The 17,627-nt window shown below is 42.0% G+C and overlaps 1 protein-coding gene across 4 annotated transcripts in view; it reads left to right on the plus strand.

The window, feature by feature from the left end:
• Nucleotides 1-17,627, plus strand: part of DGKH (diacylglycerol kinase eta) — a 248,423-nt gene that overhangs the window by 30,127 nt on the left and 200,669 nt on the right. The window lies entirely within an intron of this gene.

Here is a 17,627-nt window from a genome sequence, read left to right on the forward strand (position 1 = left end):
GTGGATCTTGTAACTTGTCCCAGAGCGTAATCAGTACACCTGGAAAACGTGGGCCTGAGGACATATTTTGCAAAATAATTGTTTTTAAGGTGCCCACACCCTGTGCATTTTTCCCATGCAATGCGATGCATGCTCCCATGCACATCACATCGCATAGCACAAAAAATATGTGCTGCGCGTACTTTTTGGACTAGATTGCATCTCATCTAGTTAAAAAGCGCACTCTGCTTTAGCATATTACATGCATTTTGAACTAGATACTATGCAATCTAGTCCAAAACGCATGGGCCACATTGCTCTGTGTGTGGGCACCTTCAGTGCTGGTCTGTTACCATTGACATGTATGCAGTGCTGTGCACATGTTTGTGTAGTTCATACTTGCCTACCTGACCCTCTCCATGCGGGAGAAAATGCTCTGTTCCTGGACTTCCCTGGTAATGTATATTGCCATCACCTGTGGAGAGCTAGGTAAAGATGTTTCACCACAGGTGATGGCAATCATACATTACCAGGGAAGTACAGGAGCAGAGCATTTTCTCCCACATGGAGAGGCCCAGGTAGGCAAGTATGCTGTAGTTATATTAATTTGGAATTGTTATATTAATTTGGAATTATTATTTTGTTATTTGGATTTGCCCAGTTATCTGCATATGAATTGTTTCACTTAATGTGAACATCATTTAGTAATGTAAAAGTTGTTGCCAGCTCTTTTAGGCTGAGAGCACCAAACAGGCTTTGATCAGCATCCGGAGTTTAAAGGCATTAAGTACCAATGTTCGTGCAGTAGAAAATTCAATTCAAACAGAACTATGGTTGGGAATTTCTGTTTTTCAGAGGAAATCCCTGTCCTGCTTTTGAAACTGCCTTGAAGTGCTATTATTAAGTGTAATAACTATGCGTGTGTGTTTGTGTAAGATATATATTCTATATAGTAACTGTGCTGCAGAAATGTCCATGCCAAAGGACGTTTGTGCAGTGCTGAATTAACAATGGGCTGGATGTCTGGGAACCCGCAAAAATCTGCAGGGGTGGAGGCACTCATCTGTGTGAGGGGCACTATAGTGTATATATTGGATGTGGAGTTTCTGAGTGGCATATTACTGGGGTGATTACATATGGTCTTTAACACATTTTTGGTGCTGGGAGTATTTAAAAAAAAAAAAAAAAAAAAAAATATATATATATATATATATATATATATATATATATATATATATATATATATATATATATATATATTTTTTTTTTGTAACAATTACATAGTAGACTCACCAGGAGGGGTAAAACAAATGGGTGATGATCTAGTAGACTAGAGAAATAGTCAAGAGCATGACCATTACAGTTTAATGCCAAAAAATGCGAAATCTTGCACTTGGGTCTCAAACATCGGCTAAATATATTATTAATGGCACTATTTTGGCAACTACTGAAGAGGAAAGGGATTTAGTAGTCCATTCACACTGCACCTCAAACCTGGGTTATTGCGGGGTCGACAAACCCGACACTTCGACCTGGTTGCCCTGTATATAATGGGAAACCTGGGATCAATATTCCTGGTCTGACCTGGCAAATGTGAAGGGAAAGTGGTGGGTTTCAGGTGACTTATATCCCTGGTCCGGCTTGGGTCACATTAAATCCAGATGGCCCATTTATACAGAGGGCGATTGACCTTTGTTGCAATACCTGCACTCTCACCCAACAATAGCAACCGTGGGGTGTTCAATTAAGACACACAGAACTCTGTGTGTCAAACATAGGCCCTTATTCTGATCGGTGCGGTAATATCCGCGTGCGTTCGTGCCGCCAATGTTTTGTGTCTGCGCATGTGCAGAGGCGTCTCTGCGCATGTGCGAGCGGGGCGTACGGCCAAATTCCGCATGAAATGTGAACACTCCGAACAGGGGGTGGAGAGGGGCGTGAAGGGCTATTTGGGCCCAGGCCTGCTGATCTACCCCACTGCTGGGCGCATACTACGCTGATTGAACATACATCTGATGTCCCTAGCTCCTTGATAAAGGTCCATATGTTGGACCGAAACGTCAGAGCATTAAATGGAGACATGCATATCTAAGGATTAAAGCTTAAGTTGGACTATTACTCATTTGAATCTTCTGTTGATATTTATTGGAGAGTGTTCAATTTCCCCCACCGATTGATGTGAGGGAACTCGGAATATATATATATATATATATATATATATATATATATATATCCCCCCATAGTAATGTCTGTTTCTGAAGTTCTTTAAGGTGGGAATAACATGTTGGAGGAAGACTATATTTAAGTCTATTGAAGCACACTAATTAGCACCTCTCCACATGAGGAATTACAATAGCGTGCTCTCTGCTGCATAGCAACTGCAAAAGTAGAAATGTCATGTTCTGTCATAGTATGACCCGCTCTTGTGGTAAGTGGCACACCTGGGTCATATTGCTGCTCTCTGGGACATAAGCACGAGTATATTCAGGGAGCTATCTGCATGCAGTTTGTATGGACTCAGTATTCTTGTCGGTTTTCTGATGGCTTAGGTGCCACATTAATATGGGAGTATATCCGTTTTATATATATATATTGGACTGCTTAAATGTACATTTTGGAGTGAAATATGTGATAAAAATGCAAATTACTAAAGAGACACACACTTAAAGGTAAACCTGAGATTTCTTATTTTTAACAAATGCTAAAGCTCGGTTCGCACTGGACGATATGTTGTCCTTTCAGACGGATCGGTATATTGCTCAGCGTGTGCGCAATGTGTATGCTCCCAAGGTCCCTTGCAACAACTCTAGGATTATTGTGCTGCACATCAAACCTAGTGACACGGCTAGCTACACCATCCATTTTAATGAAGGACAGAACAGGGATTGTTCCATCCTTCATTAACATCGCTCAAATGTGTACGGGTGATCTGTGCTGATGGATTCGCTACAATGTCAAAATGAAACCTGGCTTTAAACGGAGATGAAACTTTTGTGTTCCATAAAAAGCTCTATATGTAGTGCAATTCTCCCAGACCCAGCCAGGTAATAGTGGCATCAATACATATTACTGGGAACTCCTAGGAACTGTGTGGTTTTGGACCCAGATGGAGAAATGCATTGTCTATAGAGGCTTGCCCCTGTGTAATAATGCATTCGGTCAGTTACTCCAGTGCAGATCTGTCCGTGGACACATTCAAGATCTTAAAATATTTACCTCCTCTGATTATCATTTGAAGCAATGCTCCCACTGTGTAGTCCCAGGATTGTGTGTTTCAGTTCTAAGTGCTTTAGGATCATCTCGCAGGTCAAACACTTCCTAACATGCGAACATATCATGTGGAGAAATTACCCAAGTAGTTCCTGCAACTCTAACCTCTCTGGCAGGAACATCCCTCCAGACCCCACAACCCCAATGTGAATGGAGAGAGAGCGATTTGCTGTGGTTCATATGCAATACATTTAGGGGACACTTATTGTTTGCAGTTAACCCCTCAAAACACCTGTAGGTTGTAAATATACAATGATAAATGGGCCCATATCACAGTAGCCTAAGCACTTATTTCAACACATCCTTTATTTGAATTGGCTAAGGGATGAACTCAGTTATTGCATTGGTCTACAGTTTAACCCTTTGAGTGCAAATCTGCTAAAAATGCCTGCTTTGCTCATAGTTTGTGCTCTTTTTTGTGCACAATATTTACCTAAACCTTCAATTTATTGACTCCGGACCATTTGCCGGCAATAAATAAAGCAATTCATATTCCTCGACTACAGCCCTGGCATTTCTAGCAGATATTTTGCACATCTCTCACGGCAACATTGACATTCAACAGGTTAAAGTCCAGGATCTAATCAAAGAGCAATTTAATAACTAGATTGTTATATGCCTATATTAATTTCCCCCAGCCAGGAGGCTCATTATAGTTTTCATTAAAACCACATATTTAAAATATTGGAATTTAGAATTGAGACTGTTGGTATTGACAAATATACATAAGGATGCACATCCTCTGGAATAAGGACCAAAAGGAAGTAAAAAAAAGAATACAACGGCAAACAAACTTCCTGAAAGTTTTTGTTCACAATGTTACCTCACCCCCTCCTCCTCACTTATGGAGAATTCAGAGCGCCGCATTAACTTGAACAATGAAGAGTTCAGTCCTGTGCCTTTTTTTAAAATGCCACTGTAAACCTAATATTTACTTAATAAGCACATCGCATGTACTATTTTTATCCCAGTCTGCATGCTTACTTGTAAATATGTGTAGTATATGTCTGATGGGATTGGTACTAAATCCCAGCGGTCCGAATCCCGGCATTCAAAATCCCGGCGCCGAAATCCCGACAAGGGGGGGACGTGGATCGCCCCCCCTTGCAGGCCCGGTGCCTCGCTATGCTCTGCACATTAATTTATTCTCCCTCTATGGGTGTCGTGGACACCCATAGAGGGAGAAAGTGGCGGGGTTCCGACCGCTGGGATTTGTAACTGCATCCCATGTCTGATGATCAACCATCAATTTAAAAGAAGTGAACAATTAACCCTTTGAGTGCCAACCTCTGAGAGATGTGCAAATTATCAGCTAAAAAAAGCAAGCGTCTCTTATTCTTACTCATAGGGTTCAATAAATCTTCACTTCCAGAACAGCCATTTAATCAGTATGGCTGCATTTTGTTGGTTGGAAATGTTTTTTTTTGTTTTTTTTAAAGCTGACCTATGTATGTCATTGGCTGATTTCTTAGCCACACCCACCAAATTTATTATATACTTGAAATGCTGTGTTTTTAAGTTTTTGCTTTCAATACATGATGTGACCAACCTGTATTGTAGCGCCACCAAAGAGAGACCTATTGTGTGGGAATGTCCATACTGGCGTCAACTAGAGCCTCTCCGAAAGCAGATACATTATAAGGTTTTACCCTGACTGAGTACGCTTCCATTGCCATAGACATTTTTTGAAAGTGGCAATTGTTTACAAGGCAAAACCTTTGTCTCGGAAATGATTGTCGCTTAAAAATGATTGCGTCGTTCTTGCCAACCTTTCCTGAATGACTTTCATTAATTGATGTTAATGACACCAAATATTCTGTTGCCAGTTAGACTTGAATTTCTGTCATAGATTTCTTCAGTGTCTTATACGGTTAGATAAACCAACCCTTGTCAAGTACTTAGGCTCATAGGGGCAGATGTATGAACTAGCGTCAAGTTAACCTGGAGGGGATTTCTTTTTTTGACATGTATTAATAGTGCACCTAACGTGTGCTAGGGACAGCCCGCAGAGTAAAGTGGCAATCCCCCCAGTAATTAGCAGCTGGGGCGATGTATTAACAGCCGCCCAGGCCTTAAATTGCCCTAGCTGCTTCACCAGCTCAGGGCTATCATTGTCCTTTCCCCACTGCGGGGACAACGGTAGCACTACTGCTGGCTCAGGGCTGTGCACGAGATCTCGCGCATGCCCAGACAGCCGGCCGCGGGGAGAGGGGGCCTTTTTAAAAAAAAATGTGCAGGACTGAGGGGGCACCGATTATGGAGAGCCATTAACGCTGGGCTTAACGGCTCTCCTTATCGGCATGGGGGTTAATACATCATGTGGGACCCATTATTTAGCAAGCGTTAGAAGGAAGCCCCATAGTGTCTTGCTGATGCTCTTGTGTCTATATATTTAAAGTTTCAACAACAACAAAACTTTAGGCTTGCTGCAGTCATTCATTAGCTGGTTCTGCAGCTTATTGTCCTGTATTTGTCAAATCTTGACAGGATGTTCTGCTTATTATTTATCCAATTGTGTAGCACAACAGAATATGCTGGCTCTATATAAACAAATGTTAATAAGTATTTGTATAGTACACACATTACACAGTGCTTTACTAAAAACATTTAGTCACATCAGTCCCTCCCTCAGTTCATGAAAATTCCAAACAGATTTAGCCTTGGTTGGAAGTGAACTCATTATCATTACCTCAGTGCTGTGAGGTACAGTAGCAATGCTAAGCACGGCGTACTTGTTCTGCCATAATGCCACCTTCTGTTACTGCCTAGTGCACGATTACTAATGGGATGTAGACAAGAAATGCAAGATCTACGTATACTGTTCATGATGAATTATATACATAAAAGCGTTTGTTGCGTATTAGAGTTTGTGACCAATTTCCAAAGTAGGATTTTTCTGACCTCCATATCTCATTATAATCATTGCCTTCCCTCTTGTTCCACAGACCAGAACCCCCATATCTCATTTGTATCTTTCAACCCTGTTATTTTAATGCTGCAGTCAAGTTTCCAGGGTGCGCACACTGCTTATACACACACAATTTTAATCCCAGTATAATATATTGCGTTTCCAATTAAATTGAAATATACATAAATCCTGAATACCACACACATCTTGATTGATCATCTTTTAGAGCTGGCTTGTGTATGGGAGACCTGTTTTGGAAACTGCGATGTTAGGGCTAATCCGCAATGCCCAGGCAACACTATAATCCTCTCACCTAGTGCACTGGCAGTAGATGTCATTATTTATATAGAAACATCACCTCTTTCTCTGCTGTACAGAGTAGCTGACACACACACACACACACACACACACACACTGGCTTCAGTCATTTCACACATTGCTAATGCCTACTAAATGCAAGAATAGTTCAAAAATATGATGGGGCTGGTTCTGGGGTGCATGCAGTGGCCTCTGTGTCCTTTGACACAGCAAGTGACTTTATAGAAGTACCAATTTAAGCCCTTCCCAAGTGACAGTCTTGAGAATGCATGCACCGAGATGCATAACTTGGAATCTTTAGACAACCATTGGTTGCATCGTAAAAAACTTGCACCAGCCCCATTCTAGGAAATTCTCTGTGAATTGTGAACTCTACTGTGTGCAATCTGTCTGATTTTGCAGACACCGTAAGACACCTGCGACACTCCCATACAGATACCTAAGATATCTCTGTGCATCTGCTTAGCCAGTTCCCTGTCACAGCAGAGGAGCCTCAATACATTTTCAAGACATTTCTGAGACTGCATCTTAAATGCAACATTGGGAATTCAATGCCCTGATGGCAAGCTATCGAAGGTGAGAAGTGCTGATAGTTCGCATTCAGAGTATTCAACTCACTCCCCTTCACTTGCTGTTTCCACCTCGCCTGTTACTTGTGACGAGGGGGAAACAGCGAGTGTGGCCACTAAAAGGCGGGGCTTGCCACAAAAGGCGGCGGACTCCCTGCATTTGCAGCAGACCTCGCCGTTTAAGGGGTTCCTCGCCATCCTTTCAATACCTAGGAATAGACCCTCACATTGAATACGGCGAGGATGGCTTGTTTTTCGGTGAGGAAAAGCCATCCGGCCGCATTGACTGGACATAGTCACATAAGAAATAAATGCTAAACCGTGTAAGATGGGGCGCTGCCGATGTCAGGCAATCAAGCCAAATGTGGCCAAAATGGCTCTGTACACATACTTACTCACTAGCATTTGCTCTGAATTTTTTCATTTCAACATTACCTGCAGCTGCCAGAAGTGGGTAAAAAAAACAAACTAGGTTAAAAAAAAAAAAGATTTTATGGGGATACAGATAAAGTATTTTACATATTTAAAAGTTCCCATTTTCTTCCTGAACACACAGAAAGATGGTCACACTACCAGAATGTATTTGGTGTATGGGTGGAAACCATAGAAGGCCATATGAATTACTCATAGAACACTATATTACTGCATATGCTGCAGGGGAAATGTGTTGTTAGGCCGTGCTATGCCTCCTATCACGATCTTCTTTTCTTTTTTTTTTATGTGTGGATGTTATAGCCAGGACAAAGTGGGATCTGTGTGTGTGTTTTTTATTTTTTAGTTATCACTTCTAACGTTTATGATGGGTGTTAGCAATGGCTCTATTATTATTTTTCAATCTGGACACAGACAACTGACTGGTACACATTGTGGGTGGTTGTTAACATCAGTCTGACAACTGGAAAAACACACTACAGGCTGATCCAAGTCAAAATGAGGCTGTGTGTGTGTGTGTGTGTGTGGCCTCCACGTGCCTGTATGACCTCCCTACAAAGCCTGGGCATGCTACTGATGAGGTGGCGGATGGTCTCCTGAGGGATCTCCTCCCAGACCTGGACTAAAGCATCTGCCAACTCCTGGACAGTTTGTGGTGCAACGTGGCGTTGGTGGATGGAGCCAGACATGATGTCCCACATTTGCTCTGGATTCAGGGCTGGGGAATGGGCGGGCCAGTCCATAGCATCAATGCCTTAGTATTGCAGGAACTGCTGACACACTCCAGCCACATGAGGTCTAGCATTGTCTTGCATTAGGAGAAACCCAGGGCCAACTGCACCAGCATATGGTCTCACAAGGGGTCTGAGGATCTCATCTCGGTACCTAATGGCAGTCAGGCTACCTCTGGCCAGCACATGGAGGGCTATGCGGCTCCCCAAAGAAATGCCACCCCCCACAATTACTGACCCACTGCCAAACCGGTCATGCTGGAGGATGTTGCAGGCAGCAGAACGTTCTCCTTGGCCTGTCCATACTCTGTCACGTGCTCAGTGTGAACTTGCTTTCATCTGTGAAGAGCACAGGGCGCCAGTGGCGAATTTGCCAATCTTGGTGTTCTCTGGCAAATGCCAAACGTCCTTCCCGGTGTTGGGCTGTAAGCACAACCCCCACCTTTTGACGTCGGGCCCTCATGGAGTCTGTTTCTGACCATTTGAGTAGACACATGCACATTTGTGGCCTGCTGGAGGTCATTTTGCAGGGCTCTGGCAGTGCTCCTCCTGTTTCTCCTTGCACAAAGGCGGAGGTAGCATTGCTGATGCTGGGTTGTTGCCTCCTCCAAGTCTCCTGATGTACTGGCCTTTCTCCTGGTAGCGCCTCCATGCGCTGAACACTACACTGACAGACACCGCAAACCTTCTTGCCACAGCTCGCATTGATGCGCCATCCCGGATGAGCTGAGTCCCTTGTGTGGGTTGTAGACTCTGTCTCATGCTACCACTACAGTGAAAGCACCGCCAGCTTTGAAAAGTGACCAAAACATCAGCCAGAAAGCGTAGGAGCTGAGAAGTGGTCTGTGGTCACCACCTGCAGAACAACTCCTTTATTGGGGGTGTCTTGCTAATTGCCTATAATTTCCACCTCTTGTCTATTCCATTTATACAACAGCATGCAAAATTGATTGTCAATCAGTGTTGCTTCCTAAGTGGACAGTTTGATTTCACAGAAGTTTGATTGACTTGGGGTTACATTGGCCCTTATTCCGATCTAAGCGGTAACGGCCGCTTGCGGCCGTTCCGCCGATGTTTTCGCTCTGCGCATGTGCAGAGGGCACTCTGCGCATGTGCAGGCGAAATCGCCGCACAATTTTTTTTACCGCCGCAAAGGGGGTGGATAGGGGCGTGAGGGGCTACTTAGCCTCATTTCCCTATGCATACGCCCCGCGTTTCATGGGCGTTCCCATGCAAACGCGGGGCGTACGCATGGTAATGAGGCTGTGACGCATGTGTTGGGGGCGGGCATCTGACATCGCCGGATGTCAGCTGCCCGCCCCCATACATGCTTTCACACGGACAAGTGTCCGTGAGGTCTATGGTTGCGGGAGCTGGTGGAGCGTGCGGCCCTGCCTTCGATGGTCAGCGACCATCGAATGCAGGGGGCTGCTCCAAGATGGTGGAGGCGTATCCCCCGCCATTTTCATGCGGACCGCCACATGTCCGCGTACGGACGGCCGTGGCGATCCGTATGGAAGGCGGGGATTCGCCTGCACGGTCGGAGCCGCATATGCGGCTCCGGCCGCACCAAGCAGAATAAGGGCCATTGTGTTGTTTAAGTGTACGTTTGACTGGAAATTGGCGTTTAAGTGAATGTGGTAGACCACATGATTTATGAGTACCCAAATCTCCTGTTAAGATGATACTTTTATGTCCATTTCTGTAGGAGTTATCTGTCTGATTTGTTTGCAGCATTTAGATTTGCATCCATTTCATATATATTGTTAACACTTTTTTGGGAGAAAACTATGGATTCTGCTAGATTGCAGTGACCAATGCAATTATATAGTATGATACTCTGCTGTGACAATGCTAAATATTTTTATTTATGCCAGTCTTTCTAGTACCAGATGTGAAATACTATGTTTTAAGTCCTGTATGAAGGAAGTTCTGGTGATTCATTTTATGGGATGCGGTCATTTGGTCTACAGCATTATGGTCGACAGTCATTAGGTCGACATGGTTCTACGTCGAAAGGTCGTTAGTTCGACATGGTCTAGGTCGACGTGTAGTTTTTCACTGTTTTTTGAGCCAATATGTGCCGACAGGCGGTATTTAATGCCCTACCATCCACTAGGGCGTGGTGGGAGAATAAAATAGTGCCCGACGCATTGCGAGCGATGTGAGGGGATGCGGTGCACTTTAAACTGTGTCCATGTCGACTGTTGACATTCAGGTAAAAAAAAGGTGAACAACCCCATGTTGACCTTTTGACTGTCAACCTAGACATTGTCGAACTAATGACCTTTCGACCTTTTCCCATGTCGACCTAATGGCGTCGACCTAATGACTGTCAACCATCATGCTGTAGACCAAATGATCCCAACCCTCATTTATTAACATGTTCTTATGCAGCTTTTTCCATTATGTTTGACAATTGGATACAGTTACTGGGTGATAACACATAGGTTGGAAGGTCTGCTCACTTAGGGCCTTATTCTAGTTCACTCTTTCTAGCAAAATTCTTCTTAGATGGACAAAACCATGTGCACTGCAGGGGGACAGATGTCAAATGTGCAGAGAATTAGATTTGGGTGAGTTATTTTGTTTCTGTGCAGGGTAAATACTGGCTGCTTTATTTTTACACTGCAATATAGATCTCACTTTGAAGTAAAACCCCACCCAAATCTAACTCTCTCTGCACAAGTAACATCTGCCCCACCTGCAGTGCACATGGTTTTGTCCATCTAAGAAGGATTTTGTCAGAGTGAACTAGAATCATTTACAATCCTTAGGTGAATCAGCATTGATGTACAATGATAGTTGCTACCTATTTCATAATGGTCCAGCCAGATTGAGGAAAACTCAGTGCTGGGGTTGCTGTGTAGTCTATGTCCAAACTATGGGCACATATAAGGCATAGCATAATGCATGGTACACACCAGAACGATTTGGCCGCAATTCTCCCAATTTCTATGCAATCTCGATCGATTTTTGTATGTGAATTAGGCATGTTTTATATCTGATTCAGATCTGTTGAGCGTCCCCTCTGGTCGTTTGGTCATTTTTGCGATCCTACTTGCTGCAGTCAGGATATGTAATCTATCCCTTCAACTGGATACAGATTGTGATCGGATCGTATGCAGCTGGTGTGCTCCAACAGATCGTACGATCCCCTTACGTCTGCTCACGATCATGATCCTTCTGGTGTGTACCTAGCATAACACTAGGACAAAATTAGGCAATCCCATTCTTCATAGGTATCATTCATCAGCTACTTAAGTTTCTTTAGTCCTCACTAATTTATTTATCACAGCAGGGCATACTCTGAGGATTGTTTTCATTAACCTGCAAACTTCTATCCGCTTGTAACAAATGCAAGCGAGTAAATTTGGAAGCAATGTTGAGAACTTGATATTTAGATAATGATCATACAGCACAGGTCCGTTCCATTGATAGGGTGCTGAATAAAAACAAAAGCAAATATCCACCTTAACTTTAGTCACAAGTCATATATTTTCTGTAAAGTTAGTCTGCTAAATAATGCACTTGGCACTTCATTTTATTGTTGCCAATGCATTATTTAAAGATGTTTTATTTTTAGGCACACAGTTCCTGGTCATGGGTGGTGTATGTTTGCTGTTGGATACATGAAACCACTAGTAAAGCAAAGTGTAGCAGCCAAACAACTTCTTTATTGTATTTGTATTGTACACTGATGTTGTAACCCTTTGTGAACCGATTATGTTGATTCTTTTCTACACTCAAATTACTGTTATGGTGTGTACACACTTGTACAATCATGACTATATTACAATTTAGACTATATAGTGCAGATCTGCACTATATAGTCTATGCAGCCAAGACTTTCTGGCTGCGATACGGGAGCGTGCATTGGGATCGCAAGGGTTAAAACCTGTACGATCTGCATGAGATCCAGATGAGATTTTGACTATATAGTCAAAATCTCATGCACATTGTACAAGTGTGTACACACCATTACTGTTGTATTTAGAATTGCTCCTTAACAAGTTGAGGCTTATGTCCTCATCTCCACTGCCGAGAACTATAAAAAAATTGGTAAGCATGTATGGATTTTGACACCCATTGCTGGGATAAGCAATTTTATTTATCTATTCCATACTTTATATTTCACTGCACACTTTTACAGGGAAGGGGTGTGGCAACATATTAGTATACACAATTCAAATTATTCCACAAAGTTGTAAAATCGTATGCACATTACACCCCACTAGTTACCCTGATTCACATAATACCACATAGTAGTGTCCGTTATACACAATGCCCATGGTGGTAGTGACACTTACACACATATTGCCCACATTAATGCAGCTTACACCAATAGTGGCAACAGTAGTTGTTCCCCTTAGACTTAATGGTTACATTAGTTGTTGTTTGCGCACGCGCACACACACACACACACACACACACACACACACACACACACACACACACACACACACGTTGAAGCTCCTGTCCGAAGGCTACTCGCGCTTAGCACTTTGGGAGTGATGCCATGATGTCCGTCCCTACACACAGTGTGGGAGCCAGAATGCGGAGCCCCGGAGTGAGCAGCGAAAGAGCCACCAAGACGTCTGCTTTAATTTACCAGTGGGTGCCTGGCAAATGGTTGGGCTGGAGTGTTGATCATAGGGCTGACCGTAATTAGATTGACCCTTAAAGGTTGACAAATTTGATGTGATAAAAATAATGAAGTTTTCACGTTTTATTGGTGTCCATGTCAACACCTAAGCACGTGGACCCACAATTAGCGTACAGCGTCTCCATGCTTCAGGCCAGGTGCCTCACGCCGCTACCACAGTGCTCTGCACACTTTTTACCATTCCCACTCTGAGTCCATGTGGATGCTAAGATATGAAAAAGTGAAATTATCATGTTGACCTTTTTATAGCAATATCGACCATTGCCCATGTTGACCAGGACCTACTTCCAACCATAAGGGGGAAGCGAGTGACTACCATCAAGAAGTATTTTGCTATCCAGATTTCCAATTTACTTTACTTTTCTGTGAACTTGAAAGGCTGCCTATCTGGCTATTCTTAAATATAAGTACATTCATCTTGGGTATATAGTATGTCCAGTATATGTTTTTCCCATCATCTGTGTCTGCCTCTGCTGTCCTCCATGTATCTGTCATTCCCTTTGGACTTCTCTACAATTTTGTAGGCGTACCTGTGTCTTTCTAACCCATATGTCAGTGGTTCCCAAACTGTGTACCTAGGCACCCTGGGGTGCCTTGGGAAACTTGCAGGGGTGCCTTGGACTGGTGGTCTAGGGGAAATTCATAAGAAAGAATTAGAGATAGCGCTGAGTCAGGTGTATATTTAGTTGTTCTTTATTAACCAATAAAAATTAATTTTGCTTATATAAAAACATGCAATAGACAATTCAATTACATAGAAGTACCGGCCAGTACTACACAAAAAAATATAAAAATAAAAAACTATTAAAAAATTTATATATTAGCGATTGGCACCGTGCTCCTTAATTGAAATTCATAACAGTTATGGGTAAAACAATAGGCAAAACCAGAGTTGGGGCCCTGCCAATCATTAAATATATGGACAAACAAAAGCAAATCTGGTTCCTCACTACATAATTGATCCTTAGGATGACATTTAAATGCAATTTACTTAATTTACAATTTTTTCTAATTTTATCAACAAGACACTTTTGACCTAGGGATGCCGTGAAAAATATTCTGATATTCTAGGGCGCCATGGTTCAAAAAGGTTTTCGAACCACTGCCATATGTAGTTCTTAGTCGTCTCCCCCCCCATATATAATATACTGTATGTATGATTTCTCGCTCATCTGCTTCCACAATCACTGTCCATTTGCAGGACACCTTCTCCCTCTCCCCGTGACTTTCACTTCTCCTCTTCATGTCTTTCTTCTGCTTGGCAGCAACTAGTGCTGCCAGATGATGATTAGAAGCGACTTGGTCAAACAGAAGTGTAAACCTGTCTAACCATACACAACTGTACCTATGGATGGCAAGTAATAACAATGTTCTTTTACACATTTTTGCAGAGTATCTGAATATAAAATGAATGCTGGATGTAAGGGGGCTGTTGGATGAAATAAACATCTGAATATGCATTTAACACCAGATGTAGTGGGTTTGACAAGCACTGCATTGTACCCTGGAACCTGGGAAATTTGGGAACTATTACACTAGGGTTCAGTATCTGACTACACTTTATATATTAAGTTACACTCTTATTTAAGCCATGCCGATTGCTTATAAAGTATTGTGTATGCTTTAAACACATCCTATTAAACTCCTATTCCTCCATACTTGATGGCTGCTAATGTGGTTTTGTTAGGCACATTGACGACATGTCTAATTCCTTGTGCCAGAGTTGAGCTAATTGCTGAACATCTATGAAGACACTACGGCACTAATATTGTTGACATGAATATTTTAGTTTTGTGAAAAACATAGCGGTCCCTAATCTTGTTGATATCCGATGGCATTGTACCCAGGTCAATAGCATTCTCTTTCTTTCAAGAGATGTTCTACCAGATTATTTGGCATAAATGCCGTGTTATGTGATATTAAAGTTGGTTTGTCACTTCTATTCGTGAATGTTTTCAGTTAAATAACAAAAATCCTGGGCGTATTGCCTTTACCAACTGAGCCATCGGCTTGCAGTCTTGAATTGACTATCTGAATAGATTGTGAAAGACAAATACTCCCTAATAATGATTAATGGTATAATGTATTTTACCTTTTGGATTTCTTATTTGAATAATGTCCTTTTAATTATACTTATTAAAGTGTTCTGCACCTGTCACAAAATGACATATTAAGGGCCGAATATAATCGGGTGTGACAAGTAGAAAGTGAGAGATTTTGGGAGTATTTTCACATTTGTTTAAAGCGGCAATCGTTTACACTGAAAAACCAGGTTGATTTGTGCCATGTAATTGATTGCTGCTTTAAAAATCTCTCACTTTCTGCTTGTCACACTCGCTTTACATTTGGCTTTAAGTATTTCCGAGCAGACAACATAATAGTATTTACCATGTATTACAAATGCTCCCACTATTTTTTTTCCCTGTCTTCCCCCCAAATATATTGCAATTGCTTTCTCTAGAGAACACATGGAAGGCTGAGAAAATAGCTTAAGCAAAAACGTTCCAAGATACAGAATTATCTGTTGTGCCCATTTATTAGACCATATCCAATTGTTTTTTGTGCTAGCCGCTAGATGGCGCACAACTGAGTAAATCGATTGTTTCTTTATTCTGGCGTGAGCAGACAGGGGCATTTTTGCTTGCAGGGCCCACATGTTCTGAAGTGACCCATATGGATGCCTACACACTGATCTTTTTGTGTTGTGTCCGGACTGGATTAGTTACTTTATGTCACCTAACAGTTTTTTTGGGTGAGATTTAAAAAACAAAACAAAAAAAAAATTTGAATTGTTTATCTTGTCAATTTAGACAGCAAATCTGGTGCTCAAAAACAATGGAATTACACCCAATATGTGTATACTGTAGGTTAGACTTATGCAATATGTGACTTTATTGTGGAACTATGTTTCCCAGAACATTGTACATGACTCGGACTACAAGAAAATGTGGCTCCACTCAGAGAGAACCGCAGCCTGCCTACATTTGTTCTAGCTAATTTGATTGAAACCACCTAAGTGCATTACTGATACTCTCATTGATATTGATTTTTTTTTTCTCAGTTGGACCATATTTAATGAGCTAGCATTTACTTGTTGCTTGCAGAACCTGTTCATTTTCTATATGCATTTTAGGTTTACTCAGTTATTCAGTTACTATATGTTCCAGCAAAGGAAAGTTCTCAAGTTTACATTTTTTAATAATTGTGACTCCTGAAACCTGCTGAGCTAGAACTTACTACACAATAAAAGTTATGACCTGTGGTTTTTATATAGAGATGCCTGCACAACATAAAACACCAAGCAGGCAGAGCAAAGACTTAAGCTGCCCATACACGGCCCGATGCCGGGCTGTGCGTTCCTTGCTTTGAGGTGCGCGCTCCCGCGGCACCTCATCGCACAGTACAAAAAGTATGTGCTTGCACATACTTTTTGTACTTCGTTCTCATCACATTGCATGCACACGCAATGCAATGTGATGTGATTTAAGCCCACAACGCACGACCGTATCGGGCCGTGTATGGGCAGCTATACAACTGATTCCTAGAGAGCTGCTGACATAGACACAGTGCTGGAATTTGTGCAGCAGATCAATACTCCTCGAACGCTGGTCTTCCATCACTAAAGAAAATGCTCAAATGTGTATTGGCCAAATAGCCTGGAATGTCTGTGACCTTAGGGCATACAAGCTGGAAGTGTTTTTTCAGTGTTATAAAGGTGTTCATGTTTAAGGTTTACAGATGTAGATTTCATTCATAGAACAGAAGTACAGTTCAATGATGTTTTCTTTGCAAGCAAACAGAGCATAGGTTATTTATCCCTCTGTCATTTTGCTTGGTTCCATGAAGGACATTGCCTCTTGTCATGGATGGTGACTTTTGGTTGTGTAGATCAGTGGTTCTCATCCTTGGTCCTCAAGTACCCCCAACAGTGCACGTTTTCCAGGTCTCCTCACAGGAATCACAGGTGAAATAACTAGCTCCACCTGTAATCTTTTAAAATGTGTCGGTGTATAATGAGTGCACCTGCCGGGTGATGTATTGGGGGGGGGGGGGGGGGGGGGTACTTGAGGACCGAGGTTGAGAACCACTGGTGTAGATGTTTAAGTGTTGAATTCGTTTTTTTTTTACAGGGGAAATAAAAAATGCAAAAACCTGGGTCAACAGATCTATTCCCAAATGTTAAATACCTTGTACTGCACGTGTGTAAAACATTAATGTTCATCTCCTTCCAATGCTTTTATGACTTAAAAAGCTGGTACATTAAAATCAATGTTTTTTTTTTCCATTTCTCCTCAGGTTTTTCCACATTACCTAGCTAAAGGTGTCAGTGAGCGTGCTGTGTGTTTTGGTCCTTGGCGCTGTTTGCTGAAGCAGCTGTCCTATTTAGTGCCAGACTTGTTGGTGCTTTCTGGCATTTATTCATGGCTGTGCAGATTGCCCATTCTCCTTTTATGTCTCACTGATTGAGGGGAGCTGGAAAGATTTGAGCCTGTAGATTGATTTATAGAGTGGGAAAGAGTGATCTCTCATTTGATAGTCACTCTAATTATGGAGGAAATGAGTGGCTGTCTTTCCCTCACTAAAAGTGCAATCTACTATATAGTACAATTGATCACATCTAATTACAAACCGTATCTGTTTTAAACTGTAAATGGTGTAGGGTAAAAGCTTGTTTTAAAACAAAAAAAAAACAGAGAAGCATTAATGGACATTAGGAAACTGCGCAAATTCAATTTGCCAATTATACTTTTCTG

Source organism: Crinia signifera, chromosome 2 (genome assembly GCF_055691185.1).
Source record: "Crinia signifera chromosome 2, ASM5569118v1, whole genome shotgun sequence".
NCBI lineage: Eukaryota > Metazoa > Chordata > Amphibia > Anura > Myobatrachidae > Crinia > Crinia signifera.